Source organism: Aegilops tauschii, chromosome 3 (assembly GCF_002575655.3).
Source record: "Aegilops tauschii subsp. strangulata cultivar AL8/78 chromosome 3, Aet v6.0, whole genome shotgun sequence".
Lineage (NCBI taxonomy): Eukaryota > Viridiplantae > Streptophyta > Magnoliopsida > Poales > Poaceae > Aegilops > Aegilops tauschii.
This window is the reverse complement of record NC_053037.3, coordinates 207360258-207368242: the sequence shown is the minus strand read 5'-3', so window position 1 is coordinate 207368242 and position 7985 is coordinate 207360258. Positions and strand designations below refer to the sequence as shown.

General features: G+C 44.6%; 1 pseudogene; it reads right to left on the bottom strand.

The window, feature by feature from the left end:
* LOC141042344 (NADH-ubiquinone oxidoreductase chain 4-like) overlaps window positions 1-738 on the bottom strand; it is a 937-nt pseudogene extending 199 nt beyond the window's left edge.
* Between the last annotated feature and the right edge of the window lie 7247 nt (window positions 739-7985).

Sequence of the window (7985 nt, the reverse complement as noted above, 5' to 3'; positions counted from 1 at the left end):
ACCAAATTCATATGGGCTACTCAGGAGTAGGCAATGATCTTCTTAAGATCGATCTGTCTTAAAGTGGTCAAGGAAGTATATATTATAGCAATCGCGCTTAGAGTATAAATGAAAGGAGTGAAACAAAGTGTCGCTTCGGGAAACATGGGTATTGAAAATCTTAAAAACCCGTAGGTTCCCAATTTTAAAAGAATTCCAGCCAAGATGACGGATCCAGCCGTAGGTGCCTCTACATGGGCTTCGGGTAACCAAATATGAACTGGTACCATAGGCACTTTGACGGCAAAAGAGGCGAAAAAAGCAATCCATAGAAGGATTTGGCGCCGCTCACTAAATTCAGTGGTTAATAAAATTTGTAAATCGGTGGTTCCTGTTTGGAGAAGAATCAACAGAATAGCTAATAGCATAAAAACGGATCCAAGTAAAGTATATAGGAAAAACTGATATGCTGCCTTGATCTTTCTTTGTCTCGAACCCCATACCCCTATAATGATGGTAGAGTCAGGGGTGGCCCCAAAGCGGAATTGACCGGCGGTAGTTGGTCGAAGCTCCAGTGGTTAGCCACTCCCTTCTCAGGGAACCGTACGTGAGACTTCCGCATCATACGGCTCCGTCCCGAGCTTCCGTCGTCGGCCCTTGTCATTAGACCACTATGCTTGTCTTTTCCGCCTTGACTCTCGAATCTTTTGCTTCTCGGGTGGTGGCGAACAATGCTGCTTGCATAGCGGGAGATGCCTGCCCGTCGTTTAGGCCTGCTTCCTGCCCGAAAGAAGGCTAGCCGGACTAGTGGTAGGGGACCCGACCGTAAAAAACCCTACCCTATTCTCGAACCCTCTGCCGAGCTCTACCCTGCCCGCATTTATTTGGAAGGGGGCCAAAGAAATGTCTCCACCTGCTGCCAACAGTCTTTCTTCGGAATTCTACTGAACGGGTCGATCCTCCCCTTCCGTTTGTTTTAGCAACTTGTCCTAAGGTCTCTTCGCCAAGAACTCTCCGGCAACGACAGAGGAACTAACCTGCCTGCAGTGGCGGGGTGGCTTTTTTTTTAATAAGACCTGGACGATTATCCCTACCCTCGGTAGCTTACGAGTTTACGTCCATCCCTGGTCGGGTACAGTTTCCTTTATTTTTATCCCTTGTAGCCGTTACCCGAATTCGCGCAAGTGTGTCCACACCCCCCCTGACTTGACGAGGAATTCATTCTCGCGAACAAACACACCCCCTACACACACCTAGGAGCACCCCTTCCTGCATATCCATCCAAGACCTGAGTAGGCGGGTCGAGGTCCTACGAGGTACCCACTACTCGGAGTACCCTCCCACCAAAAAAAGATGTGTGGTTCGGTGGTTCGACCAGAAATGCTATGCTTACGCACAAGACTACCCCTCTTCCCGAAAGCTTCGCGGGGACCTTTACTACTTTACGACAACGGGGGACCGCCCGTAGGGGTTTTACTGCAGAAGGCCCCTGCAGAGGAAAAGCTTGATCCCAGCGAATAGAAGATGCTCAGCTCCGCACAACATAGGGATTGGCACGCTTTCGGAAAGAACATAGAATAGTAGAGGATCCAGCATGCAGGACACGGCGATCATTAGAAATTCACGAATTAGAAATGCTGTAATATACTCTTTCCCAAAACTTCTCATACCAGACCAACCCACTGAAATGCAAATAGGGATCAGAAATGTGGTCAATATCATGAAGAATAATGAAAGACCGTCTATACCCATATACAAATGGATGTTTTCATAAGGAAGCCATCGAAGGCTTTCCACAAATTGAGATTTGGCCGTAGAAGGATCGAATTGTATCCGAGGAACAGGGGGATACAAAAAAGTAATAAGAGAAACGCACAGACCAATCAATCGTATCGGTCTTATTGAAGAATTTGGAATGAAAAGAGGAGTAATGCTTCCTAGCACGGGACAGAGAATAGGAACACTTAGATCGAAATAGCATTCACATAAATGTTCTAACATAGAGTAGAATTGAACATTGAAAAGATTAGTTGACAACAGTCAATCAAAAGATGGGGCGCCAAATTACTAAACAATAGGGGTCTTTCTGTGCAAGTCAGCTGAACACCGTAATTGATGAGTGAGTAGGTGGGTTAGGTGCACCCCTCGCCCAGTGGGAAGTCATGAGGCTAGCCCCCCTGAATGAAGAAGTAGTGGGGGCCCCTGCCCGCCCACGTATGCGCCTTTATTTAGATTCTAACTAAATATTATACTGAACTTTATCCGGGAATATTTCTAAAGAATCCATCTGGCAAAACGCAATTTGTCGATTTCAATCTAAGGTGCACCTTGCCTTTTTCAGGTAGCTTTGTTACGCCTATTCATCTAGGTGGGGCATTGGTCATAGCCGAAGTCGAAGGGAAAAAATAAGGTAATGAGATGATGGTGCCATCAAGAAGTTTTCGACGAACGTAGTAGCGGCCAAAAATGAAACTCTTGCATGAAAGACCGGATTTGACGCAAGATGAATGGCATTGGGGTTTTTCAAATGAAACCCGCGATCAGAAAGTCACCAACGGAGCCATACAATCTATCTAGTAGTGTGCCATGGCACGGTACTCCGCTTCGGCAGTGGAAGGAGCAACTGTCTATTGCTTTTATCTCATCCAAGATAGTGTCTCGTCTCCCCATAAAATAGATAAGCTTGTAGTTGAGCACCTATCTGAAGGCCCAATCGGCATCAGTAGTTGCACGCAACTCTAAAGAAGATGATGACGGAAAAAGGACGGCTCGAGAAAAGGTACCTCGAATATATCTAAGAATCCGATGAACTGCTGCAAAGTGAACTGACCGGGGGGCAGCCATGAAAGGCTGACTTTCTTAGGAAAAGCCATATGGGCAAGAGATCGTCAGATAAACCAAATTGCCGACCTACTGTCTGTACTGCGTCGGATCAGATAATGGTGAGCCATCAGTCGGACGGAGTTTAACGTAAAGCTCCAAGGGAGTGTCAACAGTCTTCTCATCATTGAGTTGAGCTCGAGTGATCAAGTCATGACGTTATTTGATCTGAGATACCAAATATCCACGAGGAGAATGTGCGACCTCCAAGCCAAGAAAAGGCTTAGGGCGCGTCAGCGCCTTCATAGCAAATAATTAATGAAGGCGACACTTGATCAGCGATATGGTAACGGAGTAATCACCAGTCAGTTTGATATCATCAACATACAACAACAGAATAGCACGTCCTCGAGGATAAACTGATACGAACATGGCCGAATCATGATCACTCCGAGCAAACCCTGCCTGGATAACATAACCACTGTGCTGAACTTCAAAAACCGATGCTATCGGGGCTTGTTGAGACCATAGATCGCTTTGCCTAAAGGACAGACAAGAGAAGAAGTCAGAAGGGCAGGTTCTCTTTCATCCGTCTTTTCTAGGTGCGCATCTCCATCTACTAAAAGTAGGGGTGGTTGCCATAGATAGATTGGGTCATTCGTAACCTGAGCAATAACCGATGCTACTACAGCAATAACGGAAATAACCGATGCTACAGCAGAAACTACAGCTATACGTGGCGGCCCCACACGCAGCTTTGTTTAACAAGCATCACCCTTCCTTTCTTTTCAAATGCTTCCTCAGTCAATCAGCAGCTTATTCGATTCCTATTCTTATTAAACATCTGATATAGATGGTGGGAACAATAAAGCAGATTCTTCATCTGTAGGTTGCAATCCGTATGATTTCTTTTCTCGATCTCCTGCTTGTGTTTCACCTCGCACCAAAGCATCACGTTCCTAGGGACAGAGACATCTGCGCTCTAAGGCAATCATAGTACTACCAGCATGGTTACATCGTTCTGCGGGCAAGCTTCAACTTCAAAGTCACCTGATTTGGCACCAGCCAAAGGAGTAGGAACAGCAGCTGGGGAAGCACCATTACCATCCATGGGATGCTTTGTGAACAGCCCCCTGTGTTCAATACCGATACCTGTCAGATTCCATAGCTGATGAATCTCTTTCTTTTTCCACTCTTTCCCCGTCACGCAAGACGCTTTTCTGGCACAAACCTAGTAGTTATTTGTCCTGCGGATCTTGGGTGAACTGATGACACTGATGCTCCAAGACCAAGAGTTTTCACAGCCAAAGCTATTGAAGCTGCTCCCTCCCATGAATCACAGCTTTCTGGACGCACTGCTTGAACACCATGGAGCAAGATAGAGAAAAAACTCCTATCCTAGTTGATCGAGCTGAACCCACCCACCGCCGGGCAGGTGCATCAGCCTCTTCTTTCTAGTTTCCGACAGGGCTACCCGCACTAGCCTCTGACCTCTACTCCAAAACCTGAACTTCACAGATCCGAAGCCTAAACCTTCACTACTTCCATCACTTCACAGAGCAGGTCTTGCTTTCAAACTTGCTTTCGGGTTAAGTGCAGAAAATCAATTCAATATTCCTGTCATTGAGGATCTATTAGATGAGCTACATGGTGCACAACTGTTTTCCAAACTTGATTTGAGATCAGGTTATCATCATATAAGAATGAGAAGAGAAGACATTCATAAATTTTAGGACATATTTTTGTCATTATGAATACTTAGTGATGCCATTTGGACTCACTAATGCACCTGCTACCTTCCAATCTTTAATGAATCATGTTTTTGCTCCGGAAATACCTTTTGGTATTCTTTGATGATATTCTGATATATAGCAAGACCAAACAAGCTCATCTCAAGCATCTAAAGTTAGTCCTGGACATTCTAAGGTCATAAAAACTATATGCTAAGATTAGCAAATGCAGTTTTCCTGTCCCTCAAGTGGAGTATTTAGGGCATGTTATCTAAGGATAGGGTCTATCTACAGACCCCCACAAAATAGTTTCCATCAAAGAATGGCCAGCACCTAAGACTATCACTCAGTTGAGGAGTTTTCTTGGTATGGCTGCAGAAAAAGAAGATTTGTCAAGAATTATGGGATCAATTCTAGGCCACTTCATGACTGTCTAAAAAAAGATTCATTCCAGTGGTCAGATGCTCAAATTGAGGCCTTCACAACATTGAAGAATTGTCTGGTCACTGCTCCTGTTATGGCTTTGCCTGATTTGACCCTACCATTTACTTTTTAAACAGATGCATCAGGTCAAGGTATTGGTTCTGTCCTCATGCAACAAGGCAGACCAATTGCTTATTTCAGTAAAACCCTTGGACCCAGAAATGCAGCTATGTCAACTTATGATAAGGAGAAGCTTTAGCTATTTTGGAATCCTTGAAGAGATGGCGCCACTACTTTCTTGGTTCCCAATTCTTTTTTTGATCAAAACTGATCAACAGAGCCTTAAATACATCACAGAACAAAAAGTCTCTGAGGGCATCCAGCACAAGCTTATGTGAAAATTGCTTGAATTCAATTACAAGATTGAATAAATAAATAAAACAAGGTTGCAGATGCTTTGAGCAGAAGAGATTCTCTTATGATGGCAGTCACTGCAGTTACTCCTGCTTGGAATTCAACTGTAGAAACCAGCTACACTAATGATGATCACTCCAAATCTCTGCTTGAGAAGCTCACTGTATCAGCCAATGCAGCACCCCCTTATACTCTTCATTCTGGCATTTTGAGATATAAAGGAAGAATATATGTGGGATCAGATGTTGTTCTTAAACACCAAATCATTGATTCACTTCACAACTCTCCCATAGGAGGCCATTCAGGCATTGTGGCTACTTATCAAAGGGTAAAAGAGCGATTTTATTGGCGCCAGGCCAGGAGATTGAAACTTTTCTACATGAGTGTGCAGTTTGCCAAAGAGTCAAGGGAGAGCATTGCCACTACCCTGGTCTCCTAGATCCACTGCCATTACCTACTTCTGCTTGGACTGACATCTCCCTGGATTTCTTTGAGGGTCTTCCCAAATCATTGGGCAAAGAAGTCATATTGTTGGTGGTGGACAGGTTCACTAAATATTCTCATTTCATTCCCCTTGCTCACCCTTATACAGTACAATCAGTCTCTCATGCTTTCATGGATAATGTTTTTAAGTGGAATGGATTGCCAAAGTCAATAGTCTCTGATAGAAACTGGATATTCACAAGTAACATGTGGCAAGCCTTCTTCAAAGCACTGCAAGTGAAATTGAGGTTTAGCTCTGCCTATCACCCACAATCAGATGGCCAGACAGAACGTGTGAATCAGTGTGTGGAAAATTACTTGCGTTGCATGGTTTTTCAGCAACCAAGGAAGTGGGCTAGTTTGGATCAAGCAAATGCCACTTGGGAGGATGCCGACTTCATCAAAGGTCTCTTTCTGGAGTTCTATACAGCTCCTATTCGTGGTTGGTGCCCTAATTCCAACACTTGACAATGCTTTGGGGGAGGTATTGTCATATCTGAAGATTACTGTACCTAACTCTCGATTGAATTCAGAGTGCTGCCTTTACTTCATCTGTCGTGAACGGAGCCAAGAGGCTTGCGTTCATTTCTTCAGTTACTCGCCTGTTTACTTTCCCCAGTAGCCCAGGGTCGGGAGCTAGGACTTCTGAGGTGAACAGTCCCTCAAAGTAACCCTGTATCAGAGATGCTAACTGGTCATTACCTTCGATCATGTTGCCGTTTGAGTCATTCAGAAACTTTATTATGTTCTTCTTTTTTCTCTGTTGCAAAATGATGTGATGAAAGAAGCTCGTATTTCGGTCTCCATGGCGGAGCCAATTAGCCCTTCCTCTTTGCAGCCATTAATCCGAGTGCAAACTCTCTCAATTAAGTGTTGGAAGCAGTCGCTCCTATCCACTCCTACCAGGGAGGGGAGCCCCAAGTATTTGTCAGTGAGCGATTCGGTGACAATATTCAGCAGGTTGCATACCTCTTGTCTGTCCCCCTATCTGTCTAAGGGTCCTTGGTAAAACTCTCTTCATTGAAGGCAGTACGTGGGTATCCATCTTATCTACGGTCTGCGGGTCATCCACCTGACCAAAACAAAGGGTACGAAAGCAGTGAAACCGATATATCTGTTGAAGGCGATCCCACCGGTCCTATTTATTAAGTTGCAATGGCGAGTATCTTTGGACCCCAAAGAGTTGTATAAGTTGGAAAATGGAGATTTGCCTGTGGCATTGGCCATTAGGCAGCTAGCTATTGCATTTGAAGGCTCCACAGAAAGAACCCGCAGGTACTATTACGACAGGTGGCTTCGAATCCAGTTTGTTAGTCGTTTGCATCTCGGTTAACAAAAATAAGCTTGAATCCCTCCATTCGTAGATCAATCAGCTAAAGTTGTTAAAACAATGCCCTGGTAAAAAGGTAGCAGAAGGTCGTTCTTTCTTACTCGAAGTTGCACTCAGGTGCTGCCGTTTTAGAGCTAGGCGATATTCTCTGTGTAAACCAGTATCGTATCTGTTCGATATGGACCATTCTATAAGTATAGTCATTTCAGTCTTCCTCAAAGGATCTCCGATCTATTGTGCAACCTTCCCTTCGAAACCCACCCCACACGAATACTTCTACCCCTTATCACAGCTCCAATGCCCACAGGCATCTGTCTCTAGCACAAATCTTTTACTGAAATCAGGGAGAACCAACACAGGGGCCTCAATTAAAGCTTGCTTGAGAACATCAAAGGATTGCTTTGGCTTGTCCACACAAATGGTACTCCTTTCTTTAACAAGTTCGTGAGAGGTCTCCTAATTATGTATATACAGGATGAGTCACATCTTGACCGGAGCCATGCGGAACACAAAAAGTGAAGAGAAAGGATTTGTTCACCACTTTAAGCCAAAAGATAGAAATGAAAGCTGTTCCCATAGAATGAGAATAGATCCCGCAAGTGAGCTATTTATACCGAAGCTTACAAGAAGCAAAGTTGAAACGGGAGCTTTCCCACCACGGCATCCAACTCCTCTCTTCCGTAAGCAAAGGGGCTTTCAACGAGATAGGGAGCTGTACAATTTCACCCGTGGGTGGGGCTGGCTACGCTTGCTAGATTGGATCAAATATACGTGTCCTACGCTAGGCGGAATCGTTGTTTCACTCC